This window comes from Aquarana catesbeiana, linkage group LG04, assembly GCF_042186555.1.
Source record: "Aquarana catesbeiana isolate 2022-GZ linkage group LG04, ASM4218655v1, whole genome shotgun sequence".
NCBI classification, from domain to species: domain Eukaryota; kingdom Metazoa; phylum Chordata; class Amphibia; order Anura; family Ranidae; genus Aquarana; species Aquarana catesbeiana.
In genome coordinates this window covers 308,454,805-308,481,736 of record NC_133327.1, presented here as the reverse complement: position 1 = coordinate 308,481,736, position 26,932 = coordinate 308,454,805, and the positions used below count along the sequence as shown (strand labels likewise).

At 44.8% G+C, this 26,932-nt stretch overlaps 1 protein-coding gene across 28 annotated transcripts in view; it reads right to left on the bottom strand.

Annotated features, from left to right (window-relative positions):
• RIMS1 (regulating synaptic membrane exocytosis 1) overlaps positions 1 to 26,932 on the bottom strand; it is a 641,584-nt gene that overhangs the window by 41,410 nt on the left and 573,242 nt on the right. The gene's annotated exons all lie outside the window — the stretch shown is intronic.

The following is a 26,932-nucleotide window of genomic DNA, read 5'->3' as shown; positions in this document are numbered from 1 at the left end:
AAAAAATGTTGCTTTACAATAACTTTAAAATTCCATTTTACCGCTGCACCACAAATATCGGTGTGGAAACAGATACACAAATTTGTGGCAAGCACTATGCGAGGATGCAAACTAGGATTGGAATGTCCATACAGACACTTCGTCCTCACTTCAGTTAAGATCCCTCAGCACACAAACAGCACAGGGGTTGAGGAGTTTTGTAGCAGGGGACAGAGCCTGATAGGGATTCTGAGAAACTAGCTCCCCATCAAGTCAGCTTCTTTTATTATTGACAGCAGTCAGTGGGTGGATTCCTTAGCCAATAGATAACCTGCTTTTGACTATAAAATCCACACATCAACCACAAGAAGGGAGCAGACCTTAGGCTCAACCCACTTTCTGTGTCAATGGTTGATAGGAGTCTGTGGGCTGTAAAGTCAACAGCAACCTTAAGAATTGGTGACAGGTGGAGAGAGTGTAGTGGTGGAAAATATGCTACACTTCTACACAGTATACAGTGAAAGACACTGAAATTCCAGAACCTTCTCTCACTTCTGTCTGGGGTCTCGGTGCACTGAAATATAAGTCAATGAGATATACCTGTAGCACCCTCTACCAGTAGGTAGGTGCTAGTAAGGGGTATATTACTAGGGTTTGTTCAGCGCAGGCAAATTTAGGCAGGCTTATGCTGCAAGCTAGGCCTGTCCGTTTTGATTTGGGGGTTGAGAGTGGTCAGAGTAGCAGTGGGTGTGATCACTTGTGCTCCAATTCTGAGGCGCCTCCCCTGCTTCCAGGAAGAATGTTCTGGAGGAGAGGCTGGGCCAAGAGCTGGAGTGGCACGTAGCACATGTGGGAGCCCTGACCAATCCCTATCTGGTGTTGGCAGGGGGCGGGCCTCCTATATGAGCTAAGATTACATGTCACTGGGGAGGAGACATCGACTGGGTGAAGTGAGGAATGGAGTGCTAGACAGCCGCAGGAGGACACCCCCATCTGGGGGGGTGTACCGATCGCAGGAGGAGGCCCGGGGAGAGCTGTGAAGGAACATTGCCTCTACACGGTCATCGGTAATGTCTCTGTCACCACATGGTCGGTGGCAGGGAACTCCTGGAGCAGAGGGGCAGGAGAAGCTGTTGGAATGAGACAAGTTCCTCATCAAGGACTCAGGGCTGGAAGGTCGGTGAGTGTTATCACAGTGGATGGCTAGAGGTGTCAGGGAATCTGTGAGGGAACTCTGCATCTACACGGTCATTAGCAGAGTCTTTTCATGCACACAGTGGATGGTGAGGAGTCCTGGATCAGAGAAGAGACTGTGGGGGTCTGTGTCAAATCAGTGTGGCCGGAGGGCACATGGTTTGCAAGTTGGGCTGGCTGGGAGCAGTAGTCAATTTCCTAGAAGACAGGCTTTTAACCTACTAGGCCTCCAGCGAGAGGTTCTGCAGACCTCAGGCCTAGTAGCAGCGAACCACCAGAGCCAGTAGTGGGGCTTATTCAGAATGAGTTCATACTACCCAATAGAAGAGGATGTGTCATACTTCAATTAGCAACTACAAGTTTGTGCAGGAGGAATCAAGTCTGTACAGGAGGAAACAAGTTTGGGCAGGAGGTGAAGAGAACTAAGATCATTGCTTTTACATGATCAAAAGTGAGGTTTCTGTCCCTCACACGGTGATGGATGGAGAACTCTTAGTAGTCTGCATGGAGATGCAGGAGGAGTAATAGTCTTCATGGAGATGCAGGGGAAGATTTATATCTAGTCTATTATGCAGATTCAATCTTCAGGCTCTTCAGTTGCTATCACCCGTGGCAACCACGGCGAGTGATCGCGCTCTGGATTACAAATATGTCCAGCACTCTGCACTGTATTGTAGAGAAGATAAAAATGTTGTGACTTTATTAATTCTGCTTAACACATTAAAAGGAGTTGTGGATGTCTGCTGTTGCTCCTAGTAACAGTATGCAATGAGGGGGTGTCTTTGACAGGATGCTGCATGGTCAGTCCCACACAGTAGGATGTCACAGAGGATAGACTTTACTTTGTTAATGGCGGTCACTGTATAATTTGCCTGCTTTCAGTCCAGCTCTGTGACGCAGTTTAAAAAAAAAATAAACTTGGACAGTGCTTGCAATTCAACAGTGCCTGCCACCAGGTGTCACTACGGCGCACACTGTCTGAAGCCTGCTTACAGTTCCTCGCACGCTGAACCAAGAGCGTGTGGGTGGAGTCACGCCCCAGCGGAGGACAGAAAAGAACTCAGCGTGCTGTGCGTTAAACACGAGGTGGAGGAAGATGGAGGAGGGTGATCGGAGGATGCCCGCTGTACAGCGACTACCTGATATGCAGGACTGGGTGCTGGTTGACACTGGCATCCGATTGGAACTTTGTGGGGGACTCGCCTTGGGAGCGATCGGAGGAGTGGAGCGGCTATGCATGCTGTGTCCCAGGTGCCATCTACCAACAATCGGAGTAACTACCTGGGCCCAGTGCGGTCATTGTGGGGATCCACTAACTCGCTTAGGGCCAGTGCAGTGGGAATTGAGATACTACACTATCCATCCGCTCACAGGACTATGCATGCTGCGGCCGCAGGACGCTCGGAGGGCCAAGGATCACCTGCCAGTGATGGAGAAGAGCATCAAACAGGTGCCTCCACCCCAGAGTTCCTGGACATAAGAGGAACAGAGTCTGCTGTGAAGACCCGTGGCCTGGCCAGGGGCCCGGAGGCTGTAGGAGTCAGTGTGCAGCCTCCGGTTTATATCCCTGAAGAGCCGGCTCCTAGTAAGACCCTTGCTGTGCCCATCCGGAGGGAACCCATGCTGCAGGAGGAAGTACCTTCAGGTGAGCTGGATGTGGTGAGCGAGGGCCGGGTCATAGATTGGGGTTCACCCAGAGTGTTAGAGAGGTTTGGGTCAGTGGAAAAGCTGTTTTCCTGGTCCTCCCCTGAGGAGGGCTCCAGTGAGGAAGAATGGGAGACGGGAGATTCCCCACCTGGTGATGCCCCATCTGATACACTGGAGGAACCACAGTCCCCAGCATGGACCCCAATGTATTCCAGCAGAACTTTTTATAATCAGCCATCCACCACCCAGACCAGGGCACCCACCTACAGGCAATGGGTCGTCAAGGCCCTAGATGCCTGTGTCCTGCCAGGAAAAGGGAAGATTAAGGAGTTACCCCGACTCTCAAGATTCCAGCGGGAAGTTCAAAGGAGGGTTGCCTTTGAATGGGGCTTTGATTATCCCTATGTCCCAACCCAGACCATGAACATCAATGATAGCTCATGGGGATGGTGGGAGTATGATATGGTTTGGGACTTTTTGCACGTCCCCAAGCTACTCAGGGTGCCAGAGATTGAAGTCTGGGCCCGTTTCAAGGGCATCAAGCAAGAGTGGAGCTTGGGTTGTGCCATTGACACAGACCGGGTCCTGATTGTGAAGGCGGGTCGGCCTACCAGGAGCCATTTGGTCTCAGTCAGAGGGGAGGGGGATGTTCGTAGGAGGTTGCCGGATCCCCGTTTGTATGTGTGAGGAAGTACTGCTGTGTTGCGCAGCCCACATGGAGCCGGCCATCAGGACTGCAAGAACAGGGCAGGGTCTGGGTGGTTTTTCCCTAATTACACTTGAAAATTTCACAGGGACAGCTTTTGCCTGCTACACAGGGTGCCCGATGGAAGGAAAGGTATCATGGACACTAGGGTGCACTATCCCTGTTAAACCTTCCTGTTACCTGACTTTCGGGAGGGGCCCCTCTAACCAGGAGCAACCAGAAGTTTTCTTTTCCTTTTGACATTGGCATGTCTGTTTAGGCTGCACTCTGCAGGAGGTCTTTTAGACTCCTTTTGAGGGAGTGACAGTACAAACAGGGTACCGCATGCCATATCTGATACATTTAAAAAAAAATTGTGTGCGTTTTATTCACCCAATGGAGGATGGTAACCCCCTCTATCTAGTGAATAGTGTATAGTTAGGGTATAGTTAGTGTATAGTTAGACTGTGTGTATGTTTTGACTTCTCTTTGGTACACCGGGATGGGACGGCTGTCCATCTCCACCGCGGGACAAGAGAGGAAGACCTGTGGTAGGCAAAGTATTGCTCCCCCGGGAGTAGTGCTCTGTCTCCACCTGTATGGAAATAGCTACAGGGACCTGTAGGCTAGGATGTGTGTATAAAATGTAAATATATGATCAGAGTGTGTATACTATATTTTTGTACTTTTATACAAAATTCCCCAGCCATGTTTTATCCTTTTCCCCCATCCAACTACATTTTATGGGATGCCCTTTACTCCTGGGCCCAGGAGGTATTTTTTTGTAAATTGTTTTCTACAGCTGAGGACCGCTGTGATTTTGGTGGGGGATGAATGTAGCACACTGTACTAGTAGGTAGGTGCTAGTAAGGGTTATATTAATAGGGTTTGTTCAGCACAGGCAAATTTAGGCAGGCTTATGCTGCAAGCTAGGCCTGTCTGTTTTGATCTGGGGGCTGGGAGTGGTCAGAGTAGCAGTGGGTGTGATCACTTGTGCTCCAGTTCTAAGGCGCCTCCCCTTCTTCCAGGAAGAATGTTCTGGAGGAGGCTGGGCCAAGAGCTGGCGTGGCAGGCAGCACATGTGGGAGCCCTGACCAATGCCTAATTGGGTGTTGGCAGGAGGCGGGCCTCCTATATGAGCTGAGGTCACATGTCACAGGGGATGAGAAGTCGACTGGGTGAAGTGAGGAATGGAGTGCTAGACAGCCACCGGAGGACACCCCCGTCTGGAGGGGGTGTACTGATCGCAGGAGGAGGCCCGGGGAGAGCTGTGAAGGAACATTGCCTCTATACGGTCATTGGCAATGTCTGTCACCACACGGTCGGTGGCAGGGAACTCCTGGAGCAGAGGGGCAGGAGAAGCTGTCGGAACGCATGGTCCGGACAAGTTCCTCTTCAAGGACTCAGGGCTGGAAGGTTGGTGAGTGTTACTACAGTGGATGGCTGGAGGTGCCAGGGAATCTGTGAGGGAACTCTGCTTCTACACGGTCATTGGCAGAGTCTTTTCATGCACACAGTGGATGGTGAGGAGTCCTGGATCAGAGAAGAGACTGTAGGGATCTGTGTCAAATCAGTGTGGCCGGAGGGCACATGGTTTGCAAGTTGGGCTGGCTGGGAACAGTAGTCCATTTCCTAGAAGACAGGCTTTTAACCTACTAGGCCTCCGGCGAGAGGTTCTGCAGGCCTCAGGCCTAGTAGCAGCGAGCCACCAGAGCCAGTAGAGGGGCTTATTCAGAGTGAGTTCATACTACCCAATAGAAGAGGATGTGTCATACTTCAATCAGCAACTACAAGTTTGTGCACGAGGAATCAAGTCTGTACAGGAGGAAACAAGTTTGGGCAGGAGGTGAAGAGAACTAAGACCATTGCTTTTACACAGTCAAAAGTGATGTTTCTGTCCCTCACATGGTGACGAATGGAGAACTCTTAGGAACAGTAGTCTGCATGGAGATGCAGGAGGAGTAATAGTCTGCATGGAGATGCAGGGGAAGATTTATATCTAGTCTATTATGCACATTCAATCTTTAGGCTCTAACTTTATTCAAAGTGTATTGGAGTCTTTAAATATGATGGCAATGATGAATTTTACGGGCATCCCATATCCCTATCGCTATCCAAGTTGTACCCCCCAATAAAACAACAAAAACAAAGCTTGCAAAAGACTGGTCATTGTCTCGTGAAAGGATGCATGAAGTCTGGCAGTGGGGTTGATTTTGCGGATTGTTTGTCAGTAGTGCTAACACCATGACTACATATACAAAGAAAGAAGGGTACCGATCTATACAAAAGCCTTATGCCCCGTACACACGGTCGGATTTTCCGATGGAAAATGTGTGATAGGACCTTGTTGTCTGAAATTCCGACCATGTGTAGGCTCCATCACACATTTTCCATCAGATTTCCGACACACAAAGTTTGAGAGCAGGCTATAAAATTTTCCGACAACAAAATCCATTGTCGGAAATTCCGATCATGTGTACACAAATCCGACGGACAAAGTGCCACGCATGCTCAGAATAAATAAAGAGATGAAAGCTATTGGCCACTGCCCCGTTTATAGTCCAGACGTACGTGTTTTACATCACTGCGTTCAGAATGATCGGATTTTCCGACAACTTTGTGTGACCGTGTGTATGCAAGACAAGTTTGAGCCAACATCCGTCGGAAAAAATCCTAGGATTTTGTTGTCGGAATGTCCGAACAAAGTCCGACCGTGTGTACGGGGCATTATAGTGGAGGCAACCAGAGTGGAGGCTGCGGGTATATATAAAATCTTGGCCTGAGAAGCATCGATCTAAAAAGCCTAGTAGTAAAGACAACCAAAGTAGAGATTGTGGATATATGCAAAATGTGCATAACATCTTGGTCTGGTTAGTGTGTAGGCAAAGGAGGGGAGCATGGAGTGCTGACCTGCACATACAGCACTGAACGTATTTGAAGTTTACAGCACAGAGCACTTTTAAGCACAACGGATTTTGTTATATAATTTGTCACATATATATGGACTAATGTAAAGGACTCTTTAGCACTTTATGTTACCTGAATTGATTTATATATTTGTAGCACTGTTTAGGAATTGATTACTTGCAACACTAAGTAAGTATTTATTTGTTGCTTAAGTAGTGCCGCACATACTTGGTTTAGATTTTTGGATAACTCTTGAGTAGTAGTCATTGTGTAGGCAGCCACACCAAGACTTTAACCCTTAGCGCAGAGCCCATTGCATATAAAAATGGACAATTGTCACATGGGTAATTGGTGTGCTGCTGGTACTGTATATAAGAAACAAAGAGAGGGAGGGATAAGAAACAAAGATATTTAGTAAAAAGCAGCATATAACACACACAACAATGTTAGACACACATTTAACACCTTGATTGTCCTAGATGTATACCCCTTCCCAGCCAGTGTCATTAGTACAATGACAGTTACATAGTTAGTTACATTAGCTAGCCCTGCTGAAAAAAAGACACAAGTCCATCTAGTTTAACCAATAAAAGCATATAGTATTATCACTGATCACTGTACTAGTGTCACTGGTGATGTCAGTGGCAGTTAGTAAGTCCCCCCCCACCCCGTGTCAGTGTCAGATTGTCCATCACAGTTCCACTATAAGTCGCTAATCACTGCCATTAGTAGTAAAAAAAAAATTGAATTCAATACATATACCATAGTTTGTTGGCGCTATAACTTTCACGTAAAGCAGTTAATATACACTCATTAGGATTTTTTTTCAAACTTTTATTGGATATGTTTTAAAGCAGAAAGTAAGAAAAATATTTTTTCAAAATGTTCGGTCTTTTTTTTATTTACAGCGCAAAAATTAAAAAGCCCAGTGTTGATCAAATACAACCAAAAGAAAGCTCTATTTGTGTGAAAAAATAATAATAATATTAATTTAATTTGGGTACAGTGTTGCATGACCAAGCTAGCCAGTTAAAGCAGCTCAGTGAGGCCCATATATAGATATGATATATATGTAGCCACCCTTGGAAAGGAAGTTATGGTTTATAATTGGTTTAAATGATGTACTGTCCTATGATGCAATTATAAGGGACGCAAATTACTTCCAATTAGAATACTCAATAAGAGTACCTTTTTGGGGGGAGGGGGGGTTTGGATAAAGTGGCACTTTAACTCAATCACCACCCCACCCATTTGTATTTTTGCTATATTTCTTATTTTTGTAATCATTTTTAATTATTAATTCCTTTAAAGCAGGGGATCCCCAACCCAAGGGCCAGTCTGTGCTCTACTTGCAGCCAGGCCGCAAAGGCTGCACTGACCGAGATGCGGCGGGCGAGCAGAGAGATGACATCATCACTCACATCCAGCCCCGCATTACTGCTGTTCTGCCCTCTCACTCTAGGATAGGACGGAACACAGTAGCAACTGCACCTGTGCCAGTTTTCCCACTCTGTCAGACACCATAGCACTGTGGAGAGGCTGCGAGGTTGCAAGAAGAGGGTGTGATTAATTTCTTCCACTGCAGAAAAAAACCCTTAAAAATTGGCCTTAAATTTGTATTTTTCGTAGCAGGCTACAGTGACATTGTACATCTGGTGGCAGGACAGGATAGTGGGAAGCTAAAGCTGATGACCGGCAATGGGTGGCAAGTGACATGCTGCATCTGGTGGCAGGAGATGGGTGGCAAGTGACACGCTGCATCTGGTGGCAGCAAGGGGTGGCAAGTGACGGCATCTGGTGGCAGGTGACGGTGGCAAGTGACACGCTGCAACTGATGGCAGGCGACGGTGGCTAGTGACACGCTGCATCTGGTGGCAGTGAAGGATGGCAAGTGACACACTGCATCTGGTGGCAGGTGACGGGTGGCAAGTGACACACTGCATCTGGTGGCAGGCGACGGTGGCAAGTGACAAGCTGCATCTGGTGGCAGACAACAGTGGCAAATGACACACTCAAGGCTCCCACTGATTCTGCATTATGGTGAGTTGAGCTATTTTATTTTACATTACAATGTAATAATATAAATATTGTGCTTTAATCATACCAGCACCATATGAACCATGGTGTGGTGATGATTGAAGTGCTAACACCTGCCATTGCCCCATCAAATTTAACTTAATACATTAATAACTTAATAATATAATAATAACTTAATACCTGGGAGTACCTTAATACCTGAGAGTACCTTAATACCTGGGAGTAACTTAATACCTGGGAGCAGGGCTTTTTTTCTCAGAAACTAGGTGCAGGAACTCAACCACGACCCCCCCAAAACCAACCTTCCCTCCCCACACACACACACACCCTCCAAACCGCATCAAATATTGGGTGTGGTCAAATTTCACTAACAGCGCAATGGTCTTAAAGGGGCATTAAATACCAGGAGTGTATTATGTACAGAGTGCAGAGTTCTTGGGGAGGGGGATGTTACACACAGAGTTCAGAGTTCCAGGGTGTGCTACATACAGAGTGCAGAGTTCCAGGGTGTGCAGAGTTTGCAGTTGCGCTATGTGCACAGTGCAGAGTTAAGGAGTGCGCTGTACACAGTGTGCAGAGTTCATGGGGTGCACTACAAACAGTGCAAAGTTAAGGGGTGCACTACACACAGAGTGCAGAGTTTAGCCTTCTTCCGCAGCTGCTTACCTCTGCATCCCCTATCCACATCTCACTTTCACCCCTCTTCAGCTCTGACCTCTGCATGCAACCCCCCTTCCACTGCCCCCATCTTTTCTCTCCCTCCTTAAAAGCTCCACCATTTTCCACATGTCTTACTTGGGTTGCTGTAATAAACTGAAACACCCTGTTGGCTCTAGTACTTCCCCTCCCACACTGTAGGTGGCTCCTCTCTAACTTGTAGAGAGATGCTCCAGTGGGGGAGTTGGGATCTGTTTTGCACCTGCATCTTCCTTGTCCACTCAGGAAATCTGATCTGTGGGAGCCATTGAGTGACAAGCTGTCCCTTGTAAACACAGAAGTCGGACTTCAATGTTTACAAGTAATAGTGGTGAGCAGGGAGCAGAGGGCCTGAGCCAGAGGTGGTGGAACCGAGTTCCACCAAGTTCCAGCTGAAAAAAATCCCTGCCTGGGAGTAACCTAATACCTGGTAACAGGGATTTTTAGCACACACTGGAACTCTGCACCCTGTATGTAGCACTCCCTGGAACGCTGAACTCTGTGTGTAACATCCCCCTCCCCCCAAACTCTGCACTCTGTATGTAATGCACTCCTGGTATTTGATGCCCCTTTAAGGCCCTTGCATTGTTAGTGAAATTTGACCACACCCACTATTTGATGCGGTTTGGAGGGTGTGTGTGTGTGGAGGGAAGGTTGGTTTTGGGGGGGTCGTGGTTGAGTTGCTGCACCTAGTTTCTGGGGAAAAACAGCCCTGTCTAGGAATAACTTGTTACCTGAGAATAACTTTAGTACCTGGGAGTAACTTCATTCCTGGGAGAACCTTTAGTACTTGGGAGTAACTGGGAGTGGCTTTTGTGCCAGGTAGTACCCTTAGTGCTGGGAGTAACCTTATTACCTGGGAGTACCTTTAGAACCTGGGAGTAACTGGGGTTGCCTATAGGGCCTGGGAGTAGCGTTAGTACCGAGAGTGTAGCGGGGTTCTGAGAGTGTCGCAGGGAGAGCCAGGGGTAGTTTGGAAACCAATAGCAAGTCTTTCTTATTATCCCCAATAAAATAGCGAGTAAAATGTCCAACAGGATTGGTGATGCCACTCAGTGTACATCCTGCTTCATGTATGCGTTCCTTAATGAGTCAATCGAGGGCGGATACTGCAGTGTGAGATGTGAGAGAGTTGTTTCCCTGGAAGCCTCAATCCTGGTTATGGAGAATCAGGTGACAACACTAAGAAGCATCAGCAACCTGGAAAGGAGCTTGGACATTACCCAGCAGGTGCTGGCGGGGGCCAGTGGAGGGGAAGTTGGAGACATGGAGGCACAGGAGCCAGAGGTACATAGCTGGGTGACAACTAGAAGGACGGGTAGGGGGAAGAGTGCTAGGGAGACCAGTCCTGAGCTGGTACACCCCAACAAATATGTCAGGTTGCATGATGTTGGGGATATAAGCTCAGGGGTGGCAGTGCTGGAGCAGGCGCCCTCCCCTAGCTGCCAGGGGAGTGATGGCTCCAGTAAGGAGGGGGGCAGACATACAGGAAAGGCTAGACAAGTGCTGGTAGTGGGGGACTCAATTATTAGGAGGACAGAGAGGGCAATCTGTCAGAAAGACTGATCGTAGAACAGTTTGTTGTTTACCGGGCGCTCCGTTTCGGCACATCGCGGATCGGGTGGACAGATTATTGGGCGGGGCTGGTGAGGACCTAGCAATCATGGTACACGTTAGCACCAATGACAAAGTGAGAGGAAGGTGGAGAGTCCTAAAAAAAATATTTCAGGGACTTAGGGAATAGATTGAGGAAAAAGTCCTCCAAGGTAGTTTTCACTGAAATACTACCTGTACCTCTAGCCACACCAGAGAGGCAGCAGGAGCTTAGGGAACTGAACAAGTGGCTGAGGAATTGGTGTAGGAAAGAGGGATTTGGGTTCCTGGAGAACTGGGCTGACTTCTCAGTCGATTATCTTTAGTAGGGACTGGCTGCACTTTAATGGGGATGGTACAGCCCTATTGGGAAGAAAGATGGCCACAAAGTTGGAGGGGCTTTTAAACTAGGTAATGGGGGGAGGGGTCAGAGGAAGCAATAGCCGGGAGTGAGCAAAGGACAGAGGATAATAGTGGAGTCAGCAGGGACAATACAGTTGTAACTTCTAATGCTGGGGTGAATGCAAGGACAATTCGAAAACAAAGCTCGAGGAAAACTAAGGGGAAGTTAATATGCACCAACACAACACTGAGATGAGAAACTGGAGCTGCTATTAAATGAGGAGCATGTACATAGCAGAGGAGTAAAAAAAAAATCCAAAGGCATTTTTTTAGATACATTAACAGTAAAAAAAAGGCAAGATCAGAGCACATTGCCCACATAAAAGATGAGGATGGGAGGATGGTTAGGGATGACACAGAGAAGGCAACGATACTAAATGCCTTCTTCTCAGTTTTACGCAGGAAAAGGATGGGTATACCGACCGCAACAATACTGTTAGTGACACATCACAGGGCATACCCTTGTGGCTAACAGAGGCCCGAGTGAAGGAAAGACTTAATAAACTTAATACAAATAAATGCCAGGACCAGATGGCTTACAATCGAGAGTTCTCAGAGAACTCAGTCACGTTATAGCCAGACCATTGTTCTTTGTGGACAGCATACTAACAGGATTTGTGCCAGCTGATTGGGAAAAAAAGCCAATGTGGTACCAATGTTCAAAAAAAAGGCAGAGACAAATCCTTGGAAACTACAGGCCAGTCAGCCTAACATCAATCGTCGGTAAATTATTGGAGGGGAGGATAAGGGACTATATCCAAAAATGTAATGAAGAAAAAAAATATCATAAGTAGTTATCAGCATGGGTTTACGAAAGGTCGTTCTTGTCAGACCAATCTGTTAACATTCTATGAGGCAGTGAGCTGCCATCTAGACAGGGGGAGGCCTGTGGATTTAGTGTACCTAACTAAAAACTGGTTACAGGGGCATTTCCAAAGGGTAGTGATAAATAATGTGTACTCAGACTGGTCTGGAGTGGTAAGTGGGGTGCCCCAGGGTTCTGTCTTGGGACCAATTCTATTCAATTTATTCATAAAGGATATAAAGGATGGGATAAATAGCTCAATCTCAGTTTTTGCAGACAACACAAAATTAACCAGGGCAATAACTTCACATCAGGATAAAAAAATTTTACAGAAAGACCTGAACAAAATAATGGAGTGGGCAAATACATGGCAAATGAGGTTTAATGTGGAAAATGTAAGCTAATGCACTTGGGGGCAAAAAACATAAATGCAAACTACTCATTAGGGTTAGAACCGCTGGGGGAATCAAGGATGGAGAAAGATCTGGGGGTCCTATTAGATGACAGATTGAGTAATAGCATGCAATGTCAAGCTGCAGCTACCAAAACTGGCAGACTATTAGCATGCATAAAAAAAGGGATATACTTCAGAGATAGAACGATAATCCTACCACTTTATAAAACTCTGATTAGACCACATCTGGAGTATTCTGTCCAGTTCTGGTCACCAGTCCTCAGAAGGGATGTGCTGGAACTGGAGAAAGTCCAAAAAAGGGCAACAAAACTAAGAAGGGGACTGGAGGACCTCAATTATGAGGAACAACTGCAAACACTAAATTTATTCTCGCTGAAGAAACGACACTTGAGAGGAGATATGATGGTGATTTACAAATACCTCAATGGCGATCCCAGCATAGGAAAAAAACTATTCAGTCTTAAGGAGTGTGAGAGGACAGAGGGCCACACAATGAGATTGGAGAAGAAGTGGTTTAACCTTAACCACTTCCCGCCCGCCCTATAGCGGATTGACGTCCGGGAAGTGGTTCCGTTATCCTGACTGGACGTCATATGACGTCCAGCAGGATAACATGCCGCAGCGCGCCCCCGGGGGCGCGCATCACGGCGATCGGTGGAGCGGTGTGTCAGTCTGACACACCGCTACACTGATCTTGGTAAAAAGCCTCCGGCGGAGGCTCTTTACCACGAGATCAGCCGTGTCCAATCACGGCTGATCACGCTGTCAATAGGAAGAGCCGTTGATCGGCTCTTCCTCACTCGCGTCTGGCAGGGGGGTCTGCGCTGATTGTTCATCAGCGCAGCCCCCCCTCAGATCACCCCACTGGACTACCAGGGATGCCACTAGGACCACCAGGGAAGGGGCAACGTGGATGGCCAGGTATGTACCCCATGGCCATCCACATGTGCCCAATCTGTGCCAATCAGTGCCCACAAATGGGCACTGATTGGCACTATTATGTCCATGATCTGCCCAGCAATGCCCAGATCTGCCCAGCAATGCTCTATCAGTGCCACCTGTCATTGCCCATCTGTGCCACCTGTCATTGCCCATCTGTGCCACCTGTCACTGCCCATCAGTGCCACCTGTCAGTGCCCATCTGTGCCCATCAGTGCCCATCAGTGCCCACCTATCAGTGCCCATCAGTGCCACACATCAGTGCCACACATAAGTACCCATCAGTGCCACCTATATATACCAATCAATGCCACCTACGAGTGCCCATCAGTGCCGCCTATGTGTGCCCATCGGTGCCACCTATGAGTGCCCATCAGTGCCGCATACCAGTGCCACCTATCAGTGCCCATCAGTGCCACCTATCAGTGCCCATCAGTGCCGCCTATCAGTGCCCATCATCAGTGCCCGTTAGTGCCACCTCATCAGTGCCACCTCATTGGTGCCACCTCATCGGTGCCCATCAGTGCCGCCGTATCAGTGCCCATCAGTGCAGCCATATCAGTGCCCATTATTGAAGGAGAAAGCGTACTTATTTACAAAAAAATTTAACAGAAACAAAGAAAAACTTGTTTTTTTTCAAAATTTTCGGTCTTTTTTTATTTGTTGCGCAAAAAATAAAAACCGCAGAGGTGATCAAATACCACCTAAAGAAAGCTCTATTTGTGGGAACAAAATGATAAAAAATTTGTTTGGGTACAGTGTTGCATGATTGCGCAATTGTCATTCAAATTGCAACAGCGCTGAAAGGTGAAAATTGGGCTGGGCGGGAAGGTGTCTAAGTGCCTGGTATTGAAGTGGTTAAACTGCGCAGGTGGTTTTTCACTATCAGGGCAATAAGGATGTGGAACTCTCTTCCACAATTGGTGGTGGCTGCAAGGAGTATTGATATTTTTAAGAGACTCTTGGATGTGCATCTTAAAGGACACAACATACAGGGATGTGGGAAATATTTATAGACACTGACACACGTGCACCTACACAGGTTGAACTGGATGGACAATTGTCTTTATACAACCTTACCTACTATGAAAACTATGAAATCACCTGCGGCTCCCAAACAATACCCCCCCCCCGGTCCTATGCAAAATTTTCTTCCATTACATTGGTCCCTGGTGCCAAAAAGGTTGGGGACCACTGCTTTAAAGTGTATGAGTGAACATTGACACACAAATAATAGTAAATGAGTTGTCGTGGTGTTGCCTGCCAATTACTTACTAATATTGGATTTCCTTTGTGTGTCAGAGCGCTTACCATATATGGACAACATGTGCTTTGATAGCCACATATAAAAATACAACATTTATGTTAAAAGAAAGACATCTGCAGTGCTTGAAAGATTTTCACTAAAAGCCTAGTTCTTGTGAAACCCCAAACATATTACATGTTTTATTACTCATGACATGTTTAACTAAATTACTTTAGTAAGGCATCTGGCACGATTTTTTGATATTTCTTAGAGAAAAAACATGCTCTGACTATTTTAGGAGATCTTTAATCAGACATTACAATTGGCCTGGATCTCATCATTTAAAACAGATATAATATATGCCTGTACAACCCAAGAGAGTAGGTTTTTAAAACTTCAGTTCAGTGCCAAACGCTATTAAATTGACCTCAACAACTGTATAACCCCATAAATGTTTAAAGTTTAGCAGTAGCATTTGTGGTTAATCTGTGGAAAAGATGTATAAGGTTTATTTCCCTTGCCGCCGTCACTGGTGATTAGAAAGGAGAAATGGGTAATGCTAATGTTTGAGAACTGCCTGCAAAATCTAATGTAAAATACTGTAATAGATGGTCTGACTCATTAAAGAATGTAGCAAAAGGCTGCAATGTGGAATTTACCATGAATTGTACAGTAAAAAAGTTTGAATAACATCAACAGGGAACTCAGCTGCAACTCCAGGTCCAGTTTGAAGGAGCTTCTGGGTAAAAGTTTGATACCTCTGTATTATCTCATCACACAACTTTCAAGAGGAGAATAATAAATTCTTAACAGACAGATCCTAACTGGAAGAGAAGTAAAAAAAAAAAAAAACTTTGCATACTAACAGGCAGCCGAACAATATCAGCATAAGAATAAATAATATCATTATTGAGCACTTTTCTACAATTTTACAAGATATACTAACAAACATTGATAAGCTATATCTACCACTCATTTTTTTCACAGTTATGTCTGGGGAGTTAGGGCACTGGTCTACAAAAGACATATGGGTCAGTTGTATAATGCCCCGTACACACGGTCGGATTTTCCGATGGACAATGTCCGATCGGAGCGTGTTGTCGGAAATTCCGACCGTGTGTGGGCGCCATCGGACATTTTCCATCGGATTTTCCGACACACAAAGTTGGACAGCAGGAGATAAAATTTTCCAACAACAAAATCCGATCGCGTCAATTCCGACCGTGTGTGGCCTGTTCCAACGCACAAAGTGCCACGCATGCTCAGAAGAAATTCCAACACGGGACAGCTCGTTCTGGTAAACTTAGCGTTCGCAATGGATACAGCACTTTCGTCACGCTGCAATGTTAAAAATGGTTTAATACAGCGCACTCTCTTCTTCTTTATAATGTGACAAGAATTAAGTCGTTTTGCTGCTCGTATTCACACACACTTCTCACAAAGTTTTATTTGTGTTTTTTTAGTGGGATTCCCTGAATATATTGTTATTAGTTGTCACATCTGACAGTTTTATATATTTTTTATTTTTTTTATTTTGGATTTTAAGCCTTTTTTTTTATTTAATGTTTGGATTTTTTCCAAGGCTGATCTTTGTTCAATGTTATTTTTATTTTTACTCCAGAATATTTTTGGGTGTGTTTTGTGTGTCAAGTTACCCCAACACCATTGATATCTTTTATTATTTAATCTCAAGGAGATTGTTTGTTGTTGGTGTCCCTTGTTCATTTCACATTGTATATTTGAAATGTACCTGAATCCTCACAAACAAACTGTCATTTTTGAAGTAAAACACATAGGAGAGTTTAATTCCAAACAAAAATCCTTTATTAAGGGATCAGAACCAAACAAAGAGGAAGGCAACACTGGATCAACATGAGAAATTAGCGAAGCCTGGGACCACCACGGCAGACATCAATTCTTAAACATCAAAATTGGTGGCCTGAGGAGTCCATATGTAAGGGAGGGCAGTCTGGTCCGGGATTCACAGAGACTTGGATAGCAGCAGATGACATCTGTGTCCGCAGGCTGTGGTACCACAAGAGGCTGCATTTTTTTGCCCAACAGACTGGATCCAGGATCCTCACTGTCTGGTCTTCCTTTCACGCTTCATTCCCGGCTGTTGCTGTGCAGTTGGAGATGTGGCAGGAGGAGGAGTAGGACCTGGAGGAGGAGTAGGACCTGCAGGAGGAGGAGGAGGACCATCCCAAAGCTGTGTGTGAGGTGTAATTTGGCCCCTCATACCTTTCGCCAGAGCCTCCGATATGAGGGCCTCACACATGGCTTTTTGGCCCTCCTCCATCCTCTGCATTTTATAGGCTATGAATGCAGCAATGTTCTCCTGCCTGGTGTGTGGTGCTCCCAGGACCTCTGTAGCCCTCCAAAAGAATCTGATAGCCGCCTCCTCTAGGGCACTCGTCCTACTGCCACTTTCAGGGGGGGTGGAGGGACCTTGATATCAGCCAGCCGGCTCGGCCCGACCACCTCCTGGCTGAGACTTCCCTGTGTATGAAAAAGGGACATAGTTGTAATGTTTTGCATCATCAATCACAATCCTTAATTAGTACTCCCAACTAACATATAGTTCACATCATTGATTGGACAAGCAGAAATATTTAGAGGAATGCTATACCTGGCTCAATCTGGGCTCCTCCACATGTGGCCTGGAAGGCCCAGGTTGGGCGTCAGAAGCCTCAGCCGGGGGGGAAGGAAGCGTGGAAGGAAGACTGGAGAGGGATGGCCTGGGTTCAGTCTGGCCTGCCAGAAAGTGCAGCCTGTCGTAGTACAACATCCTGGGGACATAGATGTCACCTGCTGCTCCGGATCTCTGCGAATCCAGGACTTTATTGCGCTCCCTCAGATATGTGCTCCTCAGGCCACCAATGAAAATCTTTAAATAAGTGATGTCTGCCGTGGGGATCACCTGCTTCACAATTTCACACAATTGCTCCAGTGCTGCCTTCCTCTTTGCTTGGTTCTTGTAATGGGGGTGGGTAATCTCCCACAGGCAGGGCAGCTCCCTTAGCATCTCTATGAAGACTGAAATGAAGTCCTTATCTTTCAGTACCATATCCATGTTCACTGCAAGACACAACACAAGACAAAGCCTAATGTCACACAAAACTCTCCTAATCTTGTTACAATATAGGCCTCAATCTAGAAGCAGTATAGGCACAAGTTTGTCTCTTACCTTCGTTCTTACGATCGCCGCGTCCAATGCTCCTTCCTTCGCTCACAGATCAAACGTAATACGCACGCGTGTTACGCTTTATATACACTGCGCATGCGTGTAACTCCGCCCGCCCCTGACGTTCTTTATAGTGTATTCCCCGCCCCTTTTCGTTCGGCGCAGTGGGGGAAGAGCATGATGGCGGACATACAGCAGGTGTGGGCTAATTGTAGCAACGAGGAGGAGGAGGAAAGCCCGGATCCAGGCACGTCCCGATCCAGAAGGAGACGTTTTAAGGCCACAAATATGTCGTTTGGGGAGATGTTGGAGATGGTCGACATCATGAGGAAGTCCGACTATGACGGAAAATATGGGCCTTACCCCAACCCGAACATCCGAAAGGCCAAGATCATGGCGAAAGTGGTCAGGAGTCTAGAGCAGAATTTCGGGGTACGAAGGTCTAAAGATCAGCTCAGGAAGCGGTGGTCGGACCTCAAGTTGAGAGAGCCAGAGCAGTACCGAAAGATCCGGAGAGTGCTGCAAAAAAGTAAGTAGTTGTGCTGTGTTCCTATTCTTTCTGTCTTTATTACGTTCGTTCTGCTCCATATGCTTTTATTAGTTGTAACGTTTCAAAAGGTCAACTTTAATGTTCATGGGCACATTATTCGTTCGTATCAAACATTTTTCTTTCGGCCTCTAGAACACCATTGTTTAGGCCATATGCATTTTCACACATTTTTGGGGGCCTACTTGGATGCCAAATATTTGTTTGTGTAGATGGGTTTGTTACTAGAATGAAATGCAAACTAGATTGTGTGTAAGGAGAGGACACTGAGCAGCTGTTTTCACATCTGGACACTGGAGCACTAGTGTGGGACACAAGAACACCATTTTTATTAGGGGGGGCCACACAGGTGCTCCAGTGTATACTATAGGGGGGTTTCCATCTGTGAAGCTTGTACCAAACAGGTAAAGTATTGCAGCTTGACAAAGGGCAATAAAAAATATACATCTTGGAACTCTGCTAAAATAGACAATTGTACCCCACTTCCGAGCAATGTTTCCTATTTCTAGTTCTGCCATCAAATATCTGTGTGCTAAGTATACCATTTTTGTTTTACATAGGGGAGAAAAGACTCGGACACCCCTCATCCCAGGAGACCAGAGCCCCCCCCTCTGGAAGAAGGGGAAATACCAACACAAGAAGAAGAGCAGGAGGAAGAAGAAGACGTGGTGGAGATTGGCACCACAACAGGTGAGTGTCTGCGACCACAGGCTCAGGTAAAAGAGATGGATGGTGGCAGATTTTTGAGACCTTTTTTTTTGTTCTTTATCTCTTTTTAGGTGATCGTGATCCAGAACGCTTTACATCTGAAAGTGCCCAGATACTGATCGGGGAGATTATGGGGTGTAATCTCCAATTGCAAAACATCCAGCAACAAATCAGTGATGTTATTAAAAAAAATAATAACATCATTGATGTTTTGGGGCGAATTTAAACCCCACAAAATCACCTGTTTTATCGTACCAAAATTTTTTAAATGTTTAGAAAAGCCAAATTTGGAGGATGCACACAGTGTGCCAACATGTGCTATCTGCCATCACGGGAGATCAATGGACGCGTTTTGGGGGTGCAACCCCTTCCTCAATTATAAAGTAGCGTTGAGGAAGGGCTTGCTCCCCCAAAACACGTCCCTTGATCCCCCCTGATGGCAGATAGCACATGTTGACATTCGTAAATTGGTGTGCATCTTCCAAATTTGGCTTTTCCAGGGGTGATTTCCCCCCATCTGAACGCTATATCAAACACAGTTCATAAATACTCATGTCTGATATAGCCTTCAGGTTTTACCATATGTGAACTTTGTAAGTTCAAGTTTTTTGGCTTTCTTGTTGGTTTTAAACAGGCCTGTTTTATCTGAAATGGATATTTCAATTTTTGATAATGCTACTGCAAACATTGTTATACAACAAACATGTTGGTTTGTTTTAAAAACCTTTGGGAAATGCACATGTGATTGTGCAGGTATAAAAAAGTGCCTTACTCAAGAATGTGTGGATTATTGTCTCAACACTACAAAACTTTTGGGGTGATGTAATTGCTGTTTTATGCAAAAATGGGGGTTATTTCCTAAGGGCAAATCCTCTTTGTACTACAAGTGCAGGTTCAATGCAGTTGCAAGTGCACTTGTAGTGAAATGTGTTTTTGCATTTAGGAAGTACCAGCCAACACTGTTTTTTATAAGGTTACCCAATCACAACATTTTCTACACTCAACACATCTCTGTCAGGGTCAGCTAAAACAAACACAAGCAGTAAATGTCCACAAAGAATTTCTTTTGGTTGTTTTTTATTTGAAAAAGGTGTCACAGATTGTCTGGCATATTGATAGCCCCCCTACCCGCAAAGAACTCCAGGTAGCGTAACCGGACATCACGGGCATTCAGGGAGGGCAAGCCAGGACGGCCACTTTCAAGCGCCGTCAGTGTTGATGGATTAGGGATTCCGGCCTCAGGCCCAACTGAGCCAGCATAGTTGGCTGAATGTTTTCTTAAAAAATTATGGAGAACACAGCAGGCAAGTATTATATGGTTCAGTTTATACTCCGCCATATGGATGGGTGTCAGAAATAATCGGAACCGGCTGGCCAGGATTCCAAATGTGTTCTCCACCACTCTTCGGGCTCTGGCCAGCCGGTAATTAAAAACCCTCTGTTCCGGGGTGAGGGTCCTCATCGGGAATGGCCGTATCAGGTGGTCCCCCAGCGCAAATGCTTCATCAGCAACAAACACAAATGGGAGACCTTCAACATTGTCCTCTGGAGGTGGCAAGTCCAAGCTGCCATTCTGGAGATGCCTGTAGAACTCCGTCTGGGCGATCACTCCACCATCGGACATCCGGCCATTCTTCCCCACGTCCACATACAAGAACTCGTAATTAGCCGACACCACCGCCAACATCACTATACTATTAAACCCCTTGTAATTATAATAGTACGACCCCGAGTTGGGTGGTGGGACGATGTGGACGTGTTTCCCATCAATTGCCCCTCCGCAGTTAGGAAAGTCCCACCGCTGGGCAAAGTGGGAGGCCACAGTCTGCCATTCCTGTGGCGTTGAAGGAAACTGTTGAGGAAAAAAAAATAAACATTACTATTTTTTCACAGAAACATGGCAAGCAGATTAGACACAAACATTATGGGGCAACCTCCAGATAGCATTTACTAAGGGGAATTTAACAAGGCCAAAGTATAAGGTACACCTATCATATTCCCCCTCCCCCCCTCTCATGGGCCATTTCTAACATTATAGGGGGGGGGACTCTTGGACAGGTAACCCTCTTCACTTCATTGAGAGATGAATGCCTAAATACAGGGTATTACTTGGAACAGCCCCTCCTTAGTTACACTATTGGCAGCCCACTGGACAGGTAAGAAGTGTCATAATACAAAGATATAAATACACACTGTACACATTTGAGGACATTTGAACATTCTGCTATTATCTATCAAGATAATAATAGGATCCAAAAACTTTAAATGGGTATAGTGTGTATGGGTTTGGCAAAGTCAGCAGATAGATGATTGAGGATAGAGAATTGGGATCAGCTGACTTAGCAGTTGGGGGGGGGAGGGTTAAAAAAAATTTGGGGACACCACAAAAAAAAGCCTCTGGCACTCTGCCTGAATTTAAATCAAAAATAACATTTCCAAACATTTTAGGGGGTGTTTGGGGTAAAGCACTACTATGGAGCTGATAAAATACATTGTTAAGTGACTACATGAGGTGAATATAGGGCCAGGAAAGACCATGCTGGGGAGGTTAGTGAAGGGCAAATATGTATGAAGGACATAAAATAATGACATAAAAATCCAGCATGCATGAGAACAAAGGGGACATTCACAGCATATTACAATCATGGTAATTAGGGAATGAGGGAAGAAATACAATATATTATCAAACATTCAATACAATAAAATGTGATATAAAAGGATAAAAATCTTACCTTCATATACTCCTTCTGCAGGACCTGGATGATGGCAGAACAGGTCTCTGGGATGATGATCCCCAGAGCCTGGGGGGAGATGCCTGTCGAGAACTTCAAGTCCTGCAGGCTTCTCCCTGTGGCCAAATACCGCAAGGTAGCGACCAACCTCTGCTCCGGGGTGATGGCTTGCCTCATGCAGGTATCCTGCCTGCTAATATAGGGGGTCAGCGAAGCCAACAAACGGTGAAACACGGGGTCCGTCATCCTGAGAAAGTTCCTGAAATCATCAGGATTATTCTCACGGATCTCACGGAGCAAAGGCATATGACAGAACTGGTCACGCTGAAGCAACCAATTCTTGGTCCATGAACTCCTCCCCACCCTGTTCATGGACTGGACTTGTGTCAAGGTCAGGACCCCAACACCAAGCCCCCGCACAGCACGAACTCTACGAGGAGTACGCATACGAAACATGGCTAGAAAACGGTCGGCTGCTCAGAACGAAGTAACAGAACGCACTGAAGAACAGCAAGGCCTGTGAAGAGCGACCTGAAAAACAGCAACGAGCAGGCAAGATCACACAGAAAACTCCGATACAAACTGACTGCACGCACTGAAGAGCAGATACAAACCCACAAGCACAAACTGAACGTCAGAAAACGATCTGAAAGCCACGAGTCTGAAAAAGCGCGAATCGTCTCTCACCAAACTTTTACTAACACGAGATTAGCAAAAGGAGCCCAAAGGGTGCCGCGCTTGGTTCTGAACCGGCCTTTTCTAGTCTCGTCGTACGTAGTGTACGTCACCGTGTTGTTGGCGATCGGAAATTCCGACAACTTTGTGCGACCGTGTGTAGGCAAAACAAGTTTGAGCCAACATCTGTCGGAAAAAATCCTAGGATTTTGTTGTCGGAATGTCCGAACAAAGTCCGACCGTGTGTACGGGGCATTAGAGTTTAAACAGATGCTAAGGGAGATATGTCTTTTTCCAATGTTTATGGTTAAAAACAGAATATGCCCTTCTTAACCGAAGGAGATTTAATGACTACACCAACAAGTATTAAGACAAATCTCACTAATTTCCCACCTCAATATGCCTTTACATCACTAGGTAAATTACTGTCAGACTAGCATGGCTAGTTGAAAGTGCTTGTATTGGTCAGATAGACATACTGTATCTCCAGTTTTCCATTTTACATTTTGCTCTCTCTACAATTTTTCCGACTTTTGGTAATTGTGCTCCATCTAATCATTCACCTATCCTTGAAAAAGCTATGTCTTAGGTCTTAGCAGTTGAGATTTTAATCTTGCACTGCCATGCAAGACCCATGCATAAGCATAAAAGATAGCATTGCTCAGTTTTTCCATATTAAAGGGGAACTGAATGCTGTACTCAAGAAAAGACAGGCAGAGACCAAAGGACTAGTTACCAGTACTGGACTCCCAGTAGCTGATTTTTTTCCCCATTACAGTCTTGTCTTGCCTTGTACTTCCCTGTTTCCCTTTGTGGATTCTTGGGGCTTTGCGTTCTCATGTCAGAGCCTCCAGCAAGCAGAACAGTGAGCAGCACAGTAGCACAAATCTCATTCCAAGTCTAGTAAAACTAGAGGTCGATTTACTAAAAAAGTTGAGAATATTCACTCAATAAATCAAGTGATTTACTTCAATTGTCCAATCGTGTGTAATCATGTGTAAAATCAAATCCATGATAATTTTGTGTACCCAATCATGTGCAGATAAAATGAGTATGTAAGAATGTGCTTTTTTCAGGACTGGATACTTGCAGTGAATATTAATTTAATTTATTAAGTAAATGTTCTCAACTCTTAGGCACGCTCACATACCAGGATGTGCACTGCTAATTTTCATGAGGAATTCAAGAAAAAAGGTAGATTTTTCAGAGTACTGCTTAGGCACAATTAACATTTCTTGTTCACTATAACATGACAAATCTTTATCTTTTATGTTTAAGCCCATAATCTGGCATAAACATTTTATGCTATTCCTTTAATTATCTGGAATAATGCCAAGTCATACATGAGGATGTTCATTAGCTTTCAGGTGGTGGATACTGGAACTATTAGAAGCTGGTAGATACATCGAAATTAATTCATATCTAATCCCATGGGAAAGACCTGTGTCAACCCTTTGTAAATACTTATTTTTTTAAAGAAAAAAAGTATATGTTCCCCTTTATATTTCCAACACTTTGTTATGGTTGTCCTTTGTCCATAGCCAGGCAGAACAGGTCTACATGGAATTATGTAAGAGGCAAGATTGAAAAAGGCAGGTCTGCCCCATTTTTCAAATTTTTTTTTTTTTTATACTCGGACAAGTTTAAAAAAAAAAAACATCTTTCAATTGAGAAAATTTCTGTCATTTCCTGTTGTCATTCTTCTGTGTTTCTATGTCGACCTGTTCTGCCTGGCTATGGACATAATACAACTATAACATAATGCCTAAAAATAAAGCCGATACTTTCTTTTTTAAACAGCATTATTTTACTAAGAGTTGACAAATTTGGCATCTACCTGTATGAGCAATGATTATAAAAGCTTATCAGCACATACATTTTTATTAGTGCTATGTAAAAGAAGAGGTGGTTACATCTGCATCAGAAATCCACCTGATATTGAAAGATTTTAAATCAGAAACTGTGTAACTACAGAACAGGCTAGGATATGGAGGAACTGGATATTTACAGTTAACAAACTAAACATTTTCAGTTATATTAGTAAAGCATAGATAGCTATTAGATGCCACAATTTCTCTGAAAGAATTAAAAACTGCATTTGGTAGCTTTGCAATTAATAAAGAATCAGGGGTTACCAGATTGACATGCAAAGTTTACAACGTATACAGGGATATGTTCAGTTTATGTGAGCTATATAAATACAATAGTGTGCAAAAGTTTTAGGCAGGTGTGAACACATGCTGTAAAGTAAAAATGCTTTAAAAATATATACAGTGGGGACGGAAAGTATTCAGACCGCCTTAAATTTTTCATTCTTTGTTACAGTATATTGCAGCCATTTGCTAAAATCATTTAAGTTCATTTTTTTCCTCATTAATGTACACAAAGCACCCCATATTGACAGAAAAACACAGAATTGTTGACATTTTTGCAGATTTATTAAAAAAGAAAACTGAAATATCACATGGTCCTTAAACTGGCCATACACCTATAGATTATCTGCAGATTTTCTATGGTTAGATGGAAAAAGCGGGAGATTCCTCTATCCACACAGTTTAGGGAACATGGAGAAATCTGTTGCACTTTTTCCATCTAACCATAGAAAATCTGCAGATAATCTATAGGTGTATAGCCAGCTTAAGTATTCAGACCCTTTGCTGTGACACTCATATATTTAACTCAGGTGCTGTCCATTTCTTCTGATCATCCTTGAGATGGTTCTATACCTTCATTTGAGTCCAGCTGTGTTTGATTATACTGATTGGACTTGATTAGGAAAGCCACACACCTATCTATATAAGACCTTACAGCTCACAGTGCATGTCAGAGCAAATGAGAATCATGAGGTCAAAGGAACTGCCTGAAGAGCTTAGAGACAGAATTGTGGCAAGGCACAGATCTGGCCAAGGTTACAAAAAAATTTCTGCTGTACTTAAGGTTCCTAAGAGCACAGTGGCCTCCATAATCCTTAAATGGAAGACGTTTGGGATGACCAGAACCCTTCCTAGAGCTGTCCGTCCGGCCAAACCGAGCTATCGGGGGAGAAGAGCCTTGGTGAGAGAGGTAAAGAAGAACGCAAAGATCACTGTGGCTGAGCTCCAGAGATGCAGTCCGGAGATGGGAGAAAGTTGTAGAAAGTCAACCATCACTGCAGCCCTCCACCAGTCGGGGCTTTATGGCAGAGTGGCCCGACAGAAGCCTCTCCTCAGTGCAAAACACATGAAAGCCCGCATGGAGTTTGCTAAAAAATACCTGAAGGACCCCAAGATGGTGAGAAATAAGATTCTTTGGTCTGATGAGACCAAAATAGAACTTTTTGGCCTTAATTCTAAGCGGGATGTGTGGAGAAAACCGGGCACTGCGCATCACCTGTTCAATACAGTCCCAACAGTGAAGCATGGTGGTGGCAGCATCATGCTGTGGGGGTGTTTTTCAGCTGCAGGGATAGGACGACTGGTTGCAATCGAGGGAAAGATGAATGCGGCAAAGTACAGGGATATCCTGGAAGAAAACCTTCTCCAGAGTGCTCAGGACCTCAGACTGGGCCGAAGGTTTACCTTCCAACAAGACAATGACCCTAAGCACACAGCTAAGATAACAAAGGAGTGGCTTCACAACAACTCCATGACTGTTCTTGAATGGCCCAGCCAGAGCCCTGACTTAAACGCAATTGAGCCTCTCTGGAGAGACCTAAAAATGGCTGTCCACCAACGTTTACCATCCAACCTGACAGAACTGGAGAGGATCTGCAAGGAGGAATGGCAGAGGACCCCCAAATCCAGGTGTGAAAAACTTGTTGCATCTTTCCCAAAAAGAATCATGGCTGTATTAGATCAAAAGGGTGCTTCTACTAAATACCGAGCAAAGGGTCTGAATACTTAGGCCCATGTGATATTTCAGTTTTTCTTTTTTAATAAATCTGCAAAAAATGTCAACAATTCTGTGTTTTTCTGTCAATATGGGGTGCTGTGTGTACATTAATGAGGAAAAAAAAAAAAAAAGAACCTAAATGATTTTAGCAAATGGCTGCAATATAACAAAGAGTAAAAAATTTAAGGGGGTCTGAATACTTCTGTCCCCACTGTATATTTTAATTGTTTATTTTTGACAATTTACAAAATGCAAAGTGTGCAAACAGAAGAAAAATCTAAATTAAATCAATATTTGTGTGACTACCCTTTGGCTTCAAACGAGCATCACTTCTTACACTTGCACAAAGGTAGGGATTTTGTAGGATTAGGGTCAGGTGTATGATTAATTAATGATCATCAATGTCATAGGTAGGTTGAATTACAGTCAACAACTGAAACAGAAATGGCTGTTTAGGAGGCTTAAAACAGGCAAACTCTATTACTAAAGTGAGGTTGTGGAAGACAATTTCATACAGCATAGCAAGATTGAGCACAGCAACAAGACACAAGGTAGTTATACTTCACCAGCAAGGTCTCTCCCAGGCAAAGATTTCAAATCAGACTGGGGTTTCAAGATGTGCTATCCAAGCTCTTCTGAACAAACACAAAGAAATGGGCAACATTGAGGAA